The sequence below is a fragment of the Megalobrama amblycephala genome, linkage group LG4 (genome assembly GCF_018812025.1).
Source record: "Megalobrama amblycephala isolate DHTTF-2021 linkage group LG4, ASM1881202v1, whole genome shotgun sequence".
NCBI lineage: Eukaryota > Metazoa > Chordata > Actinopteri > Cypriniformes > Xenocyprididae > Megalobrama > Megalobrama amblycephala.
Window position 1 is genome coordinate 49,651,085 of NC_063047.1, and position 20,607 is coordinate 49,671,691.

The following is a 20,607-nucleotide window of genomic DNA, read 5'->3' on the forward strand; positions in this document are numbered from 1 at the left end:
ATCACTTCCACAATCTCTTTGTTCTCCTGTTATCATGATCCCCCTTCATCCATCACTCAAGTCCAAGGCCACTGGACCACCCGCTGTGAGAAATGCCCATTAAAATCTGAGTGTAATGAGAGCGAGATGGGCTGTTATCTCGCAAAGACTCTGCCATAAACACTGGGCTGATGTCCGTGAGTCTGGAGCTCTAATCTGGTTGTGGGATCATCTGTGTTCCTTTCTTAAATTTATGTAAAAATTAAATTGTTTAAATGAGTGTGTCTGGATTTAATGAGGCTTACTGGAATTTTTGTAAAAGGAAAGTGGATAATCTAATCACCTTTAGATCTATGGAGTGAGAAAGAGAGATTGTTGCCTGTAGAGATTCCATGAAATGGCTTGACGAGCAGTTTTCTTTTGTGTGTGTTGACATATATCTTATACAGCCTCATCACTTTTATTTTATGTTTACACAACAGCCTTTCTTTAAAGGGAGTACCATAAAAGAAGTGGTCCTGCACAATGGACCTCCTAAAATCACAAAAAACACACTTTTCAGAGTCCTAGAATATACTATTATAATATAATATTTGCAATTATTTGTTTATCAGAGAGAGAGAGAGTGAGAGAGAGAATGCTTGCAAAAAAAAAAAAAAAAAAAAAAACCTTGATCATTGGACTGTATTTAGGCTACTGAAACACATGCCTGTGGCAACACGTGTTGTAAAATATCACGTTGCTTCTTGCATGTTTAAAAGTGAAATGTCCAGTGAGTGGTACTAAAGCACTATCATTTTTATCTGAAACTGATGCACATGAATTAACAGTTTATGCTGGTTCTTGTACGAATATAATCACGACTGTTCGGAAATTAGGTTAAATGTCCAGTAAGTGATGATAAAAGTGTGTTCAGTTTTATCTGAAACAGATGAATGTGAATCTGGCAACATTTTATTACGTCAGTTGTTGTCTGTATTATGGAAGGTTGAAAATGAAATGTCCGGTAAGTGGCTCTTAAATGTTTTTGCTGTATCGCATCTGTACCACACCCAAACCTAACCAATAATGCAAACAAAAGCAAACGTGCAATAAAAACACATATACTGAAGCAACCAAGCTATTTTACCTGGTTTCTCTATGTCAAGTGCTCAGTTAGCTAATGCTGTTCCAAATGAGCTACCAAACAAGTTTACTGTGTTAAAGGTGCCCTCGAATGAAAAACTGAATTTATCTTGGCATAGTTAAATAACAAGAGTTCAGTACATGGAAATGACATACAGTGAGTCTCAAACTACATTGTTTCCTCCTTCTTATATAAATCTCATTTGATTAAAAGACCTCTGAAGAACAGGCGAATATCAACATAACACCGACTGTTACGTAACAGTCGGGGTGTACGCCCCCAATATTTGCATATGCCAGCCCACGTTTTCAACATTATAAAAGGCATTAGACAAGGGCAGCCAGTATTAATGTCTGGATGTGCACAACCAAAGCATCAGACTAGGTAAGCAAGAACAATAGCGAAAAATGGCAGATGGAGCAATAATAACTGACATGATCCATGATAACATGATATTTTTAGTGATATTTGTAAACTGTCTTTCTAAATGTTTCGTTAGCATGTTGCTAATGTACTGTTAAATGTGGTTAAAGTTACCATCGTTTCTTACTGTACTCACCTTTAAAAACACCATATGAAGCTGGTCATGTGATGTAAACTTCAAATTATAGGCTTTATAAATCATGAAATTGTTTTGAGGTCATAACTATTGTGCAAGAAAACGTGCAAAAACAAGTCTTTATAAATCGATAATCTGCCCCTGCAATCATAATTTGTGTGAAAAGGGAAAAACAGTTGGTGTTTTACCAGTGTTGCCAACTGCTTTCAACTGAAAGTAGCTAAAACTGGTAGTTAAATGTCACTAGATGACATCATAATGACAAATTCATTGAACTATATAAATATGAACAGAGATCAGTCGGCAAAATAAGAATCTACATAAGGTTTGTCCAAGAAGTGGCTAGTTTTGTCCCTAAACTTTTGGAAAAAGTCTCAAAAGGAGTGGGGAAGTCTCTAAATCTAGTGACAAAATTCCTAAATTGGCAACACTGTGTTTTACTGCCACTAGTGTTTATTTCCGCATTTCAGCAGTGAATTATATGTAGCAGGGTTGCCTGGTATGTAACAAAATCAGCACAATTGCTATTCAAAACCTGCTCAAATCTGGGTTCCAGTGGGTAAAAGTCAAGTTTCGGGTTATCATTTCAACCCACAGACAAAAAAACAAAACAAAACACTTGAACAGTGTAAATATAGCCCAACTCTGCAGGAAAACCGCAGACTTGGGAACACTGGTATGTAGCCTATAGTTATTGGGAGTTTTGCAAAAATGTAGTTCGAGGCACATTCTTCCAATGTTGGGGGCGCCTTTTTTAAATATTCTTTTAAAAAGTATTTCTCATAATGGGGTCTCTGTTTATACCATTGATTAAACAATGAAGACACATTCAGAATGATGGTAAAACGGGGAGATAAATGAGTGTTAGAGCAAACAAAGACACACAGGCTGTGTTCTAATTCACCCCCTATATCCTCATTCACAATTCCCTACATTACTCCACTAATATAGTGCTTAAAAATCATTTGACACTTAGCAAACTGGCAGCTCCAGTAGTAAGATGAATAGATTTATCTTGAACTCTGTCATGGAAACTTTGTTTAAACCTTAATTAAACGATTTCATAATCAATTGTACCCACATTGGACCAACGTTTGAGGGATGGATGATTCGAACACAGCCACAGACTTACAAAGATCTGCCACTTGCTATTTCTAGTCAAGACTGAGTAAGGTGGTATTTATATTACAGCAGGTGGGGCATTTTCATTCCTGAGGGCATTTTATTGAACAAATACTGGCAAATGTCTCTCGAAGTGCAAACCAATGTTGTTATTGTTAAATAAAACTAAAACTATTCATTGAAATAAAATGCACATAAAAATAAACTAAAGTGAAAAGAAAATGAAAATATAAAAATAAAAGCAATTCTTAATACGAATAAATACCATAATAGCATATGAATAATACTAAAATAACACTGCTGTGAACATTTATCTTGTTAACTTTTAGGAACTCAAGCTCAAAAATGATCTCAAAGCTAGACTTGAACTGAAAGCCACAAAACTCCTATTTTGATTTCATGGTATCAATAATAGACAAGTGTAGGAGAGAGAGGAGCAGGACACAACAGATTCAAACCTGCACCTTTATGAGCACACAAAGACATCCACTACCCACTGTGCAAAATTTCCATGTGTTTATTTTCATATGATTGATTGTGTACACCCAATTGCTGCCCCATCATGACAAAGCATGACATTTTTGGCCTCCTACATGGATGTCACTGTCAGAGGTGCATGAGGCGGTTATTGTTTCCTTTCAATCTCAGAGCAGGAAATGTTCTCATTGAACTTCACAGAGCCTCATTTGCGATTTTGTTTACAATTTGAGGACAACAGAGGAAGTTTACGCATTTTTGTAAGCTAGTAACATGACTCCCAGCAGCGCGTGTTCAGGGTTTATGAGCAAACACACATACCAGCTCAGTTTGACAGATAATCTATAGTTAGAAACAGTCTACACTAGACTGGGCTCTGTGTGTGTGTGTGTGTGTGTGTGTGTGTGTGTGTGTGTGTGTGTGTGTGTGTGTGTGTGTGTGTGTGTGTGTGTGTGTGTGTGTGTGTGTGTGTGTGTGTGTGTGTGTGTGTGTGTCAACGACCTCGGTTCCACATCAATAGCCAAAGCTCTCAATTTGGGTACATCTTAAACATCTCCTCTCAATTTTATTTCAATCTTTCTCTATGCAGGGAACACAGGTTCAATTATCGGATGTAATTTGCTGTAAAAACAACAAGAGGCCGAGGGGATGAGAAGGATAATAAGAAGAGGGATGGGTAGAGATGAGCGAAATGAAAGTCTCTCTCTCAGAGCTCTCCTTGCTGGGTTTAAGGCTTTGTGTTTTTGAAGGAGATGTGACTGTAATTTTTAATTTGGAGACTTTAAGCAGATGTTAAACTGTAGAAGAGTTGGGTAAAAAAAAAAAAAGCAGTATATACCGTTATAGTTCTTGGTGTGTCTGCTATGTTTTGTACCTTTGTGAAAAAGAAGTACACTTTAGCATACTTTAAAGTGTATAATGTATGAATGTTATGTTTTCAGACATTTAATTGCATGTTATTTGCAATTAAATGAAATGCATTATAGTTTAAACTTATATTAAATGCAATTAGCTGAACTTAGGTAGGACTTACAGTAAGTACATCTTTAAGTAATTTCATAATTACTTCTATTGTCTTTTAAATATAGTTCAAATGTACTGCCGAATGTACTTACAAGCATTTATGGTAAACTAAAATATACTTTAATGTCATTGCTATAGAAACTTGTATGTTGTATATTTAAATAATTTATAATTACACATTGTAATGATGACGTTGACATTTAGTGGATTTAAAATATATAAACTTTAAATGTAATTTCGAATAACACACTACGGGTAAAATTATAATCAAGTATTTTACTTATGCTTTAGTATGTAAGTCAACACATCAAAATAAGTGTACTCCTTTAAAGCACCACAAAATTTTGTTAAAACAATAATTTTTTTTTAAATTTACTTTAAAGTAAAACTTTTAATTTGACATCAATGCAGTTTGTTAAAACAAAATGTGGTAAGAAACATATTCATGAGTACACTCAAGTATTTAAGTGGTCCTTTTATTTCATTAATATTATATTATCTGCAAGTTTAATTTTTAAAAAATGTACTTTTAAAAACTGAAGCACTTTCAAGTTCACATTCACAAGAATGTACAATTAAAGGATTAGTTCACTTCAGTTGAAAAGAAAACATTTTTGAGGAAAGCATTCCTTAATTTCTTTTCAACTGAAGAAAGACATGAACATCTTGGATGACATGGGGGTGAGTAAATTATCAGGAAATTTTAAATCTGAAGTGAACTAATCCTTTAAGCACACTTCTTTTTCACAAGGGCACACATACAGCCAAAATGCTAGTTGGCAGTGTGGACTATACAGAAGCAAAGCATATTGCAGAATATGACATTTGTTTACCTCTGTTAATATATCAATGTAGAAGAATAGACTCTTTTGTTACAACTGGAGTTAATAAACATTTAGAGGAATTCTCTTTTAAATCCGTCATGTTAAGACAGAATAAACAAATCTATTATGGATGTTTTTGGATCACAGGGTTCATTTATGGTTTATTGTTTGTGTAATCACCCTCACCGCTTTCATTAGAAGCTTCAAGCAATCAGGCTCTATTACATTCATTCCCATCAGATGCGAAGCTACCGCAGAAATCTTTTTTTATCTATCTGGGGGAAGTCTTCCGGTTACATAGCGGACCAATCGCAGCTGTTGTTTGTACAACTGAGAAACTGGGGTTTGTTATACTTCCACAGCTATGTAAGAATACAATGCATTTATAAATCTTGACCAAATGCGAGTTTTTTCTGCCTCAAATCTTAAATAGAATTTCATTAATTAATTTGTCAGTTGCTCTTTTGCTTGTTCTTTCTTTCTGAGGATGTGACCAAAAGGGGGAAAAACAAACAAGCTTTCACCACAGGCTCACAGCAGCAGAGCGAGACACGGTGAGCGGACGTTCAACTAAAAACACACACACATTAACCAAAGATACTGCAAACACTCTTCCTCGTCTTTCCCTCTCAGTCCTTCCCTCTTGAGTGTGTCCATTTCCTGAACTTTGTCCTCGACCTTTTCACAAACTCTTCAAACTGCCTCTGAGGAATGTGTTTTCTCATATTTGGTTTGAAGTTCTCTGTTTCCCCTTTCACCCTCCGACAGAGAGCATGGAGGTGGCGGAAAAGAAATCACACACGCACACACAGTAAAATTGGACATGGGTTCCCTATGGAGAAGCCCAACATTTTTATTTTAGGATGGGTCAGTTGGCTGTGAGAGGCTGCTGAGATGGAGGACGACTCCTGCAGGTTTTGCGAGATCGAGGGCCATGTGGATGCATGACCTTTTCCTACTACGTGTACAAACATTTCAATGCAACATTTTATATAGACAACTGTCAGCCCTTTGTGTTCTGTGAATAATATTAGCACCATTCTTTCATGAAAATGCCACTGGGGTTTTGTTTCAATTTAAGTCTGTGCAGCATTCATCTTTAATAAACTGCTATCTGGATGTCAGCATGCTGTTTTAATCAAGTGTGTGAAATTAATTGATATTTGTGTGCAATTTCTGGGTGACCTGGTGACTCACTAGGTTGCACACCAAACACAGGCCTTTTGTTCTAGAGAGCAGCAGTCCTCTGTTTATGCATTGTTTGTTTGCATTTACATTTATTCATTTAGCAAATGCTTTTATCCAAAGCCACTTGCAAACAAGGCACAATACAAGCAATTTATCTGAAAGGAGCCGACGAGGTTAGCAGTACTGCATTAATACATTTCAAGAAAATAGCACAGAACTAGAGCAAAGTGTAATTGCAGAAAAACATAACATTTTTGAACTTGTAATTGGACGAGGCATAGTGAACTATAAAGGTTCAATCACATCCCAGCATGCACTGGAAGGTCAGTGCCAATCAGAGCTTCTTCTAGGCTGACTGATTGGTATAGATCTTTCTCAAAATTTGCCTCAAATGGGTAGTTAAAGGAAATAAATACCAAGTTACTCAGCAGTTGATTGTGTGAGCTTTTTCTTTTTTTGAAACAATCTACTGCTGAGTAACTTGGTATTTATTTCCTTTAAATACACATTTGAGGCAAATTTTGAGAAAGATCTACCAATCAGTCAGTCTAGAAGAAGCTCTGGTTGTCATTGGGAAAATGTGATTACCTATATTTTTGCAAAAGTGCAAAAACATACTTATACATAAAATTCACTGCAGTTTCCAGTTGAAATGAACACTAGTGGCAGTAGAACACCAACAACTTTTGTTCCTTTACACACAAATTATGGTTATGGGGCAGATTATCAATCAATATGGACTTATTTTCTTGCAGTTCCTTGCATAATACTATAGCCGCATTTCCACCGCAGGAACTTTCCCGAGGAACTAGGGACTTTGGGGTGGTAATCTGTGTGTTTCGACGGCAAGAATCAGGGTCTAAATGAAGTTCTGGGTAAAAATTTCCCCTCAGAAAGTCCCTGCTCATGAGGTAGTACTTTATCAAAGTTCAGGAACTTTCAGGACTTGGTCGCTGAAGATGCTGATTGGTTGAGTTCACGCAGCATTTTATTTCAACCACCATTTTTAAAAGTCTGTTGTGGTGCGTGCAGCAAGAGTTGTTTGCTATTCGAATCGACAATGGAGTTTAAAAATTACGACCGATGGACCGATGACAAGGATCAGGCTTTATTAAGCTTATATGCGGAGGATGAAATCCAAAGTGAAATGGAAAGTTGTGCGCAGTCCTAATTTGCCTAATCTTCATAGAACTTTAGATCGCGATTGAAACGCAGACAGCAACAGGTCTGAGGAAACAAATTTCCTGGGCAAAAAAGTTCCTGGGACAAATTGTTCCGGGTAATTTTGGTGCTGCATGGAGTCAACCAATCAAAATGCTGCGTGAACTCAACCAATCAGCATGTTCAGCGCCCAAGGCTCACCCCTGAAAGTTCCTGAACTTTGAAAAAGTACTACCTCATGAGCAGGGACTTTCTGAGAGGGAAATTTTTATCTGGCATTATCTATCTATATATATATATGTGTGGTGTAAATGCTCATGTGGTAGAATACGTTTGAACAGCCACAAATCACCTCCTACTCTCCGTCTACTGACCTAATGCGTAAAAAGACGGGATTTAAACTTTGTCAGATGAAGACCTAAATTTACTTTGAAGATGAAAAACGTACCAAGCACAAAGTTCTGTCACCATTCCTGATTTCTAACACTCATTCACAGCGTTCGGCCGGTTTTGCAGCTGTCAGAGCAGTAATGAAAGCTACTGTTCTCAGTATGTTTTTTTAGAGCATTAACCATTTTAGAGCCACTCGCTGGAAATTTCACTCCCTAACTGCCATTATACATATGTAACGAACAACATAATAAAACGTTGCCAGATTCATGTTCATCTGTTTAGGATAAAACTGAACACACATTTAGCGCCACTCACTGGACATTTCACTTTAAAGGTGCCGCGAAACGAGCAAGAATTAAACATAACATCATTTTGCACAAATGTTGCCACGGGCAAATTTTTCCAATGAGCCTACGTTTAGTAAAACACTTTATCAAAGCATACAAGAAGCTTTCAGCATTCAGGTAAATTTTGACTGATAAGCACCTTTAGATCTTTTAAAGGTGCCCTCGAATGAAAAATTGAATTTATCTTGGCATTGTTAAATAACAAGAGTTCAGTACATGGAAATGACATACAGTGAGTCTCAAACTCCATTGTTTCCTCCTTTTTATATAAATCTCATTTGTTTAAAAGACCTCCGAAGAACAGGCGAATCTCAACATAATACCGACTGTTACGTAACAGTCGGGGTGTACGCCCCCAATATTTGCATATGCCAGCACACGTTTCCAACATTGTAAAAGGCATTAGACAAGGGCAGCCAGTATTAACGTCTGGATGTGCACAACCAAATCATCAGACTAGGTAAGCAAGCAAGAACAATAGAGAAAAATGGCAGATGGAGCAATAATAACTGACATGATCCATGATAACATGATATTTTTAGTGATATTTGTAAACTGTCTTTCTAAATGTTTCGTTAGCATGTTGCTAATGTACTGTTAAATGTGGTTAATCTTACCATCGGTTATTACTGTATTCACGGAGACAAGAGCCGTCGCTATTTTCATTTTTAAACACTTGCAGTCTGTATAATGCATAAACACTTCATTCTTTATAAATCTCTCCAACAGAGTAGCATTAGCCGTTAGCCACGGAGCACTATCAAACTCATTCAAAATCAGAAGTAAACAATATAACAGTATACAATACTCACATAATCCGACGCATGCATGCCGCATGCATGACGAACACTTTGTAAAGATCCATTTTGAGGGTTATATTAGCTGTGTAAACTTTGTTAAGGCACTGTTCAAGGCAAGCGCGAGCTCTGTGGGTGTGGACCACGGGATTTAAAGGGGCCGCAGCATAAAATCGGCGCGTTTATAATGATGCCCCAAAATAGGCAGTTAAAAAAATTAATAAAAAAAAATCTATGGGGTATTTTGATCTGAAACTTCACAGACACATTCAGGGGACACCTTAGACTTATATTACATCTTTTAAAAACATAATCTAGGGCACCTTTAAATAATGAAGGTATATTCTTTTCTGAGGTGTATTCTTTTCTGTGTCAAGAATGGGCAACGTGAAACACTGTTCAGAACTCATTTTGCTTTCATAATGTGACATTTCAAAGGAAAATATATAAGGTGACTTAACTGTATCCATCTGAAAATGATGGGATCATGACAGAATGGAGGTTGGTGGCTGGAGGGGCTGGGAAAAAAATGAGGCATTTGTGAAATCAGATGAAAATTAATAGCGATTTAAGTTATTATTTTTTAAGAAAAGATATGATTACAAACATTTATTGTTTTGAATAACATGCACCTATGATAATACAAGAATATGCATCAACAAAAGCAAATGGGGTCCATTTGGGCTTATGCTGAATATCAATGTGTCTCTTTTTTCATATGCAGTGTCTGAGAGAAAGGATATATGCCTATGGGAGCTGTAGATGACGATGATATGTGAGTGTCAGTGGCAATTAAAATAATTTACCATCAAAATCTGACTTGTGCACTACAATCCTAGTCTTCTGAAGCCATGTTATATAGGTTATATTTGTTAGAAACCCACCAAAATCCATGTCTTTATTTATTTTAAATGTATGCTGTTGTGTCCAGAAACGGTGCCTTGACACGTTATGCCAGGTCATTTGTTTTCTAAAGCAGGAGAGTTTATATTAAAAGCTTCAATACATGTCATAAACATATTGTTTTATTGGCTAGGTTGACATAAGTGAGGTGCTTTGGCAGGTTGTGTGCTTTTTAATACACTTGATGTTTTGTGCAAAGTGCAAATTTTTTATACTCTTGTGGGAGCAGAACCTTGGGGCAAGAAGAGGAAAAGTATTTTTATATATATAATTATATATATATATATAATTCTAAATGCATTAAATACAATTTTCATGTCCAATACACTTATTTTCAGTTAATAACTATTAAAATGTGGTCTGCTGAGGTGATTTCAGAAGAAATATAGCACATGAGTCATACTTTTATGGTGTTTTTTTAAGTACAGGGTGAGCAAACAATGACAGAGTTTTCATTTTCATGTGAACTATTCCTTTAAGTTCAAACTCACACTTTTGGGAATAACTTCAAAATAAATTTGATTTCTGACTAACCAACACACACTCATATGCCATACCTACAGCTTCTGGTGATCAGAGAAATATTCTTCTGTTGTGTTTGCAGGGTTCGCAAAGAGTGTGTGTTTAATGAGCCGTGAACTGCTTATCTGACATCAGAAATGAGGCTGGAAAAAGCTCTGCACACAGTGTATGTCCTCCAGAGACTCCACTGTTCTTTTTTTCTCCAAACGCTGGCAAAATGCACAGACAGCCTTGAGGGCCATCACCCACGTTGCAAAATATGTGAATGCATCAAATTTACAGACCGAACTGAACTTAAAGGAAAAGCTTAACAATTCTTCAGAATGTCATCCCATCACAGGTAAGATCATAGCCTGGCCATGTCTCAACCAATGAGATACAAAAAAGGTTATTCGGGGAACCCAAAATGGTCCTTCAATTAAATCGCTGTAAAAATGCCCTTTTGGAACATTTATTTTTAAGGGTGTAGTTATTCACTTTCAGTGATGCACTTTATGTCCAAAAATATGTGAACACCCCTTTTGATTAATATGGCTATTCCAGTAATTCCTGAGTTTATAAGTAACTCTGAGTTTGGCTATATTTGAGTTATTCCAATGAAAACAAATCTTAATGCTACATGCTAGAGAATCCTGTGCTTCCAATTTAGTAGCAAGAGTTTGAGAGGTTCATATAATATAAAATGACACTGCAACATCAAATATGTTCTGATGGGCTGCTATTTCCTGCTTCGTGCATCATTTTCACTTTCATAGAGAACAGAAAAATGATGCTGTGCTGGAAACTTGTTGTTTGTCGTGTCTGGGTAGAACATTCTGGGTAGAACTGGGTGTGCCATTCCTGTCAGTGTCATTAAGAATTCATTAGTGGGGTTTGCCAAATTCAAACATCACTACTAATGGTTTAGGATTCAAACTCTAATGATTTAGGATACAAATCTATTAGGATTCAAACTCTGAATATTAAACTGTTGTGTAACTTACCCTGCACTGTTTGCTCTATGGACATGAATGATATATCATATCATGCAATATTTCGTTTTTAAAAATAAAAATGCTCTAAATAAAGGTTCTTTATTGGTATTGATGGTTTCATGAAGATCCTCTATCATCCATGGAATCTTTCCATTCCACAAAAGGTTCTTTATAGTGGAAAAAGGTTCTTCAGATTATTAAAATGTTCTCAACATTAAGAAAAAAATTGTTATTTTAAGAACTGTTCACTGAGGGACCCAGTATGGCATTGCTTTTTTTTTTTGTTAACCTTCGTGCTTGAAATACTGGTTAAATGATTAGTTTACTTCAGAATTAAGAAGTAAAATTTACTCATCCCCATGTCATCCAAGATGTTTATGTCTTTCTTTCTTCAGTCGAAAAGAAATTAAGGTCTTTGAGGAAAACATTCCAGGATTTTTCTCCATATAGTGGACTTCACTGGGGTTCAACGGGTTGAAGGTCCAAATGTCAGTTTCAGTGCAGCTTAAAAGGGCTTTAAACGATACCAGACGAGGAATAAGTGTCTTATCTAGCAAAACGATCAGTCATTTTCTAAAAAAAAAAAAAAAAAAAAAAAAAAAAAAAGATATACTTTTTAACCACAAATGCTCATCTTGCACCGCTCTGTGATGCAGTACGCATTACATTTGAAAGGTCACATGTGACGTAGGCGGAAGTACTGCGGTAGGGCGAAAAACTCTCATTTTCTCCTCCATCTTCAAAATCGTCCAAAATTGTTTTGTAATTGTTGATGTCCACTATATGGAGAAAAAAAACTTAATTTTTTTTCGTCTGAAGAAAGAAAGTCATGAACATCTTGGATGACATGGGGGTGAGTAAATTATCAGTAAATTTGAATTTGAAAGTGAACTAATCCTTTAAGCTATTTGTTTCTTCTTGAAATTTTTTGTGACTATTTCTCATTTAGGGTCTATGAATGTGCAAAGTTTCAACACATAGATGTGTTTTACACATGTTTGGCACATTTTGGGTACATCGATTGTGTTTAGGTCAAATTGACCCCTGCTGGTTTCATGCAATTTGCTTTAAAAAAAAACAAAAAACAAAACAAAAATAAAACAAAACAAAAAAATCACGGAAAATCTTTACTGTAGCTTGTCAAACATTAAAATATGAAATACATGCAAACTTATGAAATATCTGAATCCACTGTTGAGTTTCACAGTCCAAAAATCTGTGAAAGGATGTTTTTAGCTCTTAGTTTTTTTGAAGCTAACTTACTCATCTGTTGCAGCACTGAAAATAAGTTTTACTCTCGTAAGTGTTTGAGAACAGACATACAAAAGCAGAGCCTATTACACTGAGTACAATTAGCAATAAACTCTACTAAATACAAATCATGTTAGATACAATTTATACTTAGTTGTAGTTGTTTGCACCTCAGTGTGCAAAGAGTCACTACAAGTAGTCATGACAAAAAAAAAAAAAAAGATTTTTATATATATATATATATATATATATATATATATATATATATATATATATATATATATATATATATATATATATATATATATATATATATATATATATATATTGTGTCTGTTAATGTTAATATAGTATATGTGGGTCACTATATACAGTACATGTGGGTCAAATTGACACCTAACACAATAATAACACAATAGAAATATATGGAATGTATTACATTTCTCACATATTTTATATTTTTTAGTCTCTACCAAAGCTACAATAGACGTTTTCTGTTTTTACATTAATTTTTAGAATTTTTTATTTTGGACAAAATGCATAGAAACAGATTATTAACACAACAAACGAAAAAAAAAAAAATCTAAAATTGCATGGATAAAACACACACAAAAATGTTTACTGAATGAAAGTCTTAAGTCAAGTCTCAAGCCTAGAAACCAGACTATCATCAAGTGTTTTGACTTGGCCCAGTAACCAACCATCTAATTTGTTTCTTAAACTGTAAAGTGCAGTTTGTGTTTGCAACCTTATGACTAGGAGCATGAACTCATGAACATGTGACTCTCTTCATGTTTCTTAAGCGCTGCTAGGCACCAATAATCAATGAAATACTTCACAGCATCTGCGTGATTGTATCTTCAGCTCAAGCCTTCACAAAGACTGAGTCTAGAAGGACAGTTTAACTGAACCTATCCTCAAAACCAGATTGCTGCACTTAAAAGTGAAGAGAGTGCTTTTTCCCTGCCACTCAGACACATTTCTAAACATTTCTATTTTTAGCTGCTGGCTCTTTGATTGGACTGTAGTGATGTGTGAGATGCATACATAAAAGAGAGGGCAACCTAAGCCATGTCCTTTTTTAAGAAAGTGAGAAGGCTAGACATAGACAGAAGTAAGATAGAAGGAATAGTAAGGTATCTTCACAGATGACTATATAGGCCACAAAGTGCTGAAGAGTGGTAAACATTAGCTGCAGGTAGCAGCAGGAGGGTAATGGTATCCAGACTACCTGTGATGTGTCATTCTCACAGAAGCTTCATATTTTCCCTCTTTTTTGCTTTTTCTCTCTCTGAAATGGATCTCTGTGCTATTAACGCAATTAAGTGAGTTGCAGGGGTGCATTCTGGGTTCTTTATAGTTGTAGCTTCCACATGCACTAGTGTTAGGTGCAAAATAGTGCAGCTGTTTATCTACATTTACTAGCAGTGGTGGAGCTGAAAACATATTAAAGCTTTTCAACTGCTTTATGGATTAATTTGCATGTGGTATAAAGCTTTTGTAACATACACTACTGTTCAAAACTTTTTGGTGAGTAATATTTTATTCAGTAAGGATGCATTAAATTGATCAAAAGCGACAGTAAAGACATTTATAATATTACAAAAGATTTTATTTCAGATAAGTGATGTTCTTTTGAACTTTCTATTTATCAAAGAATGCTGAAAAAAAATGGTTTCAACAGTGATAATAATCAGAAATGTTTCTTGAGCATCAAATCAGCATATTAGAATGATTTCTGAAGGATCATGTGACACTGAAGACTGGAGTAATGATGCTGAAAATTCAGCTTTGATCACAGGAATAAATTACATTTTAAAATATATTCAAATAGAAAACATTTATTTTAAATTGTAATAATATTTCACAATATTACAGTTTTTACTGTATTTTGGACCAAATAAATGCAGCCTTGTGAGCAGAAGAGACTTCTTTAAAGTGTACTGCCAATACTGACAAGCTTTTATGGTAAACAAAAATATACTTTAATGTCATTTCTATCAAAACTTTTCAGTATTTAAAACACAAACACACACGCACACACACACACATGCGCACACGCGCCCACACACACACACTGCCGTTCAAAGGTATGGGATCAGTAAGATTTTTAATGTTTTTAACCATATTTCAAAGAAAAAAATTATGAATGATGCATGCAGTTAATATGATCATGCAAGTAAGTGTCTGAAAACATTACATTCAGTTCACACTTAAGTATATTCTTTATACAAGTATCATATTTCTGTAATAATTACTCTAAAGTGTTTTTCTTTTTCACAAGGGTGTCCATCATATAATAAATTGACTACCTGGGTGCTATCTTCAACAAAAGTGTGTAAAGTTTGCCATGACATATTTTTATACATAACTTTTGAAATATTTGTTGTTTCATAAAAGCAATCACAGGATTTTTGTGACAGGATTTACATACAACACTACTCAAAGTCTCTAGTTACTGTTATCAAACTCCAAATTCACATCCATGGTTGAACTCAGACTGGCTAACTTAATGTAAATTATGAATGCTGCACTGTAATTTTTTAATATCTGTTTAAACATATAATGTTTCAAGTAATTATTTATTATCTGCAGCAGAGGCTTCACAGGAAGATGTTTCTGATCCACTCACCCTTTTCTTGCAGTATTAATTTTTATAATGTACCTCTTTTTTAAAACACACATTAGAACTTGATTTGAATATTTCACACATATAAATGAGGTAGCTTTGATAAAGCAAAATCCCATGTGGCTTAAAGAATTAAATACATGTTAGAAGACCAAAAGGACTGATGTAAAGTGAAAGAAAGAAAGAAAGAAAGAAAGAAAGAAAGAAAGAAAGAAAGAAAGAAAGAAAGAAAGAAAGAAAGAAAGAAAGAAAGAAAGAAAGACCGACCTCCAGTCTCGTTGGACTATAAGGTTTCACCCTCCCAACGAACGGCTGAGAAAATGTTTTTACTAGCAAAGAAAAATACCGCCTTAACAGAAAATAATGTCCGCATTAAACTCAGAAGCTATTTTTGACTGGAGCTAAACAGCAATGGTTTGAAGGTCGGTTCTCAGTAGTGTGTGCGTGAGGTTGGCCATGAAACGGATGAGGTGATATTGAGGAGTATTAAATGACTTCATTCATTAATCTGATATCAGAGAAACACAAGTTCAGGGCTTTGAAATGTTGAGGAAAAGAGGAAGAGAACGAAAATTAATTAGGAGAAACAAAACAGACAGGCAAGAAAAGAAACAACCGTCAAAATGTAATAAATTGAAAGAGCAAATAGAGACTTCTGCTTAAGTTTCCAAAGACGAAAGTAATCTCACACTCATCTCCTCTAGAATTCAGAACAGAACTCAAGAATGTCTCGAGCTGTGCTCAGATTTGTTTAGATACTCCGATTTCAATATGGGCATTTTTCATCAAATTCTTCCAAAAACAAATGATCTCAGCTGCCATCCACATTCATTCTGTACAACTGCCATTTTCTCATGTATGCCAAACTTGTACTATTTCTTTCTTATGAAAGTGGAGGATCTTTGTGTTTTCATTGTTTTAAATGCAACTGTACAAAAAATTATTCAAAATTTGTGCTTTTTTTTTTTTTTTACACAAAATTACAAAAATGTATGAGGTGTTCTTTGTGACGGCAAGTTTTCCACAAGCAAGCACCATTCACATTTTCTCCAAAAAAACTAGCAACTAGTTTTCTTACTGTAAGTCAACAATTATCTCACTGTCTGTTTTTATTTCTCTTAAGACATTTAAGGAAACGTTTCTGAGAAAATTTTATATTTCAATGAAGCATAACTGAGAATTCTGTATGTGAAAAATGTACATTAATGCACAAGCACAGCACACACACACACGTTGGGTTTTCATGTTTTATGGAGACATTGCATAGACATAATAGTTTTATACTGTATATACAAACTGTATATTCTATCTCTAACTCTACACTAAACCTAAAAGGATTTCAGATATTGTCATCTTTGTGGGGACATATTGTCCCAATAACGTAGGGTTTACCAGGACCACACACACACGCCCAAACACACACACACACACACCCCAACAGGGATTTGGGTTTATTGGTATGAGGGGCCTCAATTAGATAAACAAAGATGAAGTCATTGCAGTCAATTACTGTAATCATCTACTACAGCGTTCCAAAGGGAACACATGAGGAGAGAGAGGGGGAGATGACAGAGCCAGAGGAAAACAGGAAGAATGAGGAGAGGGAAATCTGCAAGAATAATAAGAGTCATATTTTTACAGAGCAAATTTTAGATGAAACGCTGACAACTTTACATTGCAGTTCATAAATTTGGGAATTTGTTTTGAAAGAAATAAATACTTTTATTCAGCGAGGATGCATTAAATTGATCAAAAGTGACAGTAATGACATTTATAATGTTACAAAAGATTTCTATTTCAGATAAATTATGTTCTTTTGAACTTTCTATTCATCAAAGAATCCTGAAAAAAAAAAATCACAGTTTCCACAAGAATATGAAGCAGCACAACTGTTTTCAACACTGATAATAACCAGAAATGTTTCTTGAGCAGCAAATCATCATATTAGAATGATTTCTGAAGGATCATGTGACACTGAAGACTGGAGTAATGATGCTGAAAATTCAGCTTTGATCGCAATATTACTGTTTTTACTGAACTTTTCATAAAATAAATGCAGCTAAAGCAGAAGAGACTACTTTCAAAATAAATCTTTAAAAAAAAATCTTACCAACCCAAACCTCGAACGGTAGTGTATATCCTAAAATGCAGTTTAGAAGTTTGCCCTCAACTTACAATACTTTCTCTTAGGAACCACAATCTCAAAAAAATGTAAATTCTGTCATTATACTCCCCATCCTGCCCTTCCAAACCTGTATGTGGTTGTAATTTTTGTGGAACACGAAATAAAAATGCAGCTCTTTTCCTTACAGTGGTGATTCAAGTGTGACCACATCTGTGAAAGTCAAAAAACACCACAAAAGGAGGTCGTATGAGTTGTGCTGTGCAGTAGAGGGGCAAAGGATCGCAGCTGATCCGTGATCCGTACGGACCAGAGTAAATGTTTCTCTTTTGCATGTTATTTTGTCTTGCCAATTTACACATTCAAGCAATTTTAGCGGTGAACGCGAACTCGATTCAGTGCTCGTGTGCTGTTACCTGTGGTCACAGCCGCATACAGAGGGAGATGCATTTCAGAACACTTGCACTGATTCCTCTTTCGTGTCTCCTTGCACTTGAATGAACACATATACACAAAATTATTTTTTAAATACCTGTCTCTACAAGTATTCTCATAAACACAGTTGGTTATGTCTTCAGTGAACATAAAGAGTTGAGAAAGAAATCAGATGTGCATCATTATATTGGACTTGTGCATTAAAGTCTTAAAGTGACACCAGCCTATAAATGTCATTAATGTTAATCAAATAACAAAACAGCTTTAACAAAGATTAATCTATATTTTTATTTATACAGTGAACACTATAGTATTATTTTACATTTAATAATTACATGTACCTGAATACTACTGCTACTTTATTTGAAACTTTGTTATATTGTATTTATCTATGCTTGTAATTTGTGTATTTGTTCTTATTTTATTACTGACTGTTCACTCGTCTTTATTAATGTTTAAACTTTATTAGTTTAGTAGTTTTGCTGTGGTATCAAAGTACTTAGTAAATACACCCCCTCCGCCTTTTTTTGCAGATTTGACAAACGATCCGATCCGTGACCGTAACATGACCTGAATTGTGAGTTTTGTGATCCGTTGCACCACCACTGTGCACTATAGTCTATATGTGCACTATAAATATTTTCTTTATTGCCACTTACGAGATATAAACTGTTGTGTGAAAAAAAATGCCTAGCCTGACAAAAAATTCTCCATTTATGTTCAATGAAAACCAGGTAGATCAACCATCTAGAGCAGACTATAATGACCATAGCTAGAAACCATGTAAAACCAGCTACAGTCAGAATCCGTTTTTTGCATTGAACATAGGAGGAGATATTATTAAAAAAAAAAAAAAAAAAAAAAAAAAAAAATTCCAAATTAAAAGCATAAGCAGTTGAGGAAGTCCTCTTGGCCACTAAAGATAACACGATGATAGTAATTTTGCCAGAATATGTGAATGTAAGTATCCATAAAGGAAATGATTCCTAATGTGAGTTGAATGCAGAATGAAGAGTATTTCTCTCACACACACACACACTTTTAAAGCTTATAAAATCCCTAGGAGTGAACCAACGCCTCATACATAAATAACTGCACAATATTTATCTTGGCTTATTATTCATGAGAAAACATGACTGAAGTAAAACCATTAACACACTTTCACTCTCTCTCTCTCTGAAACACAAACAAACACTCATACAAAATAAACTAAATCTGGATCTGTGCCATATGGGCGTACATGTACAAGCAGCACATTTCCACATTATACCACCACACTGAGATTTACATTTTACCAGAAAATAAATATTTTTATAAATAAATTATCCAACTTTGAAGTCGGCATGAAACAGAAGTTGCAATATAGTCTTTTCTTTCCTAGTGCCACATACAGTATATCAAGTGAAACGGCTTCTTGAGCAAGAAAAAATGTAGGACAGGATTTTATCCGTGGGGAATTGATTGGTTGTTTGGATGTTGTGGTTTGCTATTGGTGGATCTCATGTGAGCAGTAAACACGGCATCAGAGAAGAGATGTTGCTTAAGCACTCTCAAAAATGCTGGGTTAAAAACAACACAAGTTGGGTTGAAAATGGTCAAACCCAGCGGATGGGTTAAAGGTGCCGTAGAACGTCTTTTTAAAAGATGTAATATAAGTCTAAGGTGTCCCCTGAATGTGTCTGTGAAGTTTCAGCTCAAAATACCCCATAGATTTTTTTTTATTAATTTTTTTAACTGCCTATTTTGGGGCATCATTAACTATGCACCGATTCAGGCTGCGGCCCCTTTAAATGCTCACGCTCCCCGCCCACGGAGCTTGCTCTTGCCTTAAACAGTGCATGAACAAAGTTCACACAGCTAATATAACCCTCAAAATGGATCTTTACAAAGTGTTCGTCATGCAACATGTCTAATCACATAAGTATGGTATTTATTTGGATGTTTACATTTGATTCTGAATGAGTTTGAGAGTGCTCCACTGTTGGAGAGATTTATAAAGAATGAAGTTGTGTTTGTGCATTATACAGACTGCAAGTGTTTAAAAAATGAAAATAACGTCTAGTCTTGTCTCCGTGAATGCAGTAAGAAACGATGGTAACTTTAACCACATTTAACAGTACATTAGCAACATGCTAACGAAACATTTAGAAAGACAATTCACAAATATCACTAAAAATATCATGATATCATGGATCATGTCAGTTATTATTGCTCCATCTGCCATTTTTCGCTGTTGTCCTTGCTTGCTTACCTAGTCTGTTGATTCAGCTGTGCACAGATCCAGACATCCTGCCCTTGTCTAATGCTTGAACATGAGCTGGCATATGCAAATATTGGGGGCGTACATATTAATGATCCCGACTGTTACGTAACAGTCGGTGTTATGTTGAGATTCGCCTGTTCTTCGGAGGTCTTTTAAACAAATGAGATTTATATAAGAAGGAGGAAACAATGGAGTTTGAGACTCACTGTATGCCATTTCCATGTACTGAACTCTTGTTATTCAACTATGCCAAGATAAATTCAATTTTTAATTCTAGGGCACCTTTAAATGTTTGCTTAACGTGCTAGGCAGTTTTATTTAACTTTTTTTTTTTTTCTTACACATTTAATGTGAAACGGAATGAAATGCGGAAACAGTCAAAGAAAACAACATTACAGGCCTGGTAAGGATTTGAACCCCCTGGTGAGAGAGGGAAAGGTCAACTATGTGCCCTGATGCAGACATAAGGGTGAATGAGATTGTTAAGCGAATGTGTGTGTTGGGGGAGATAG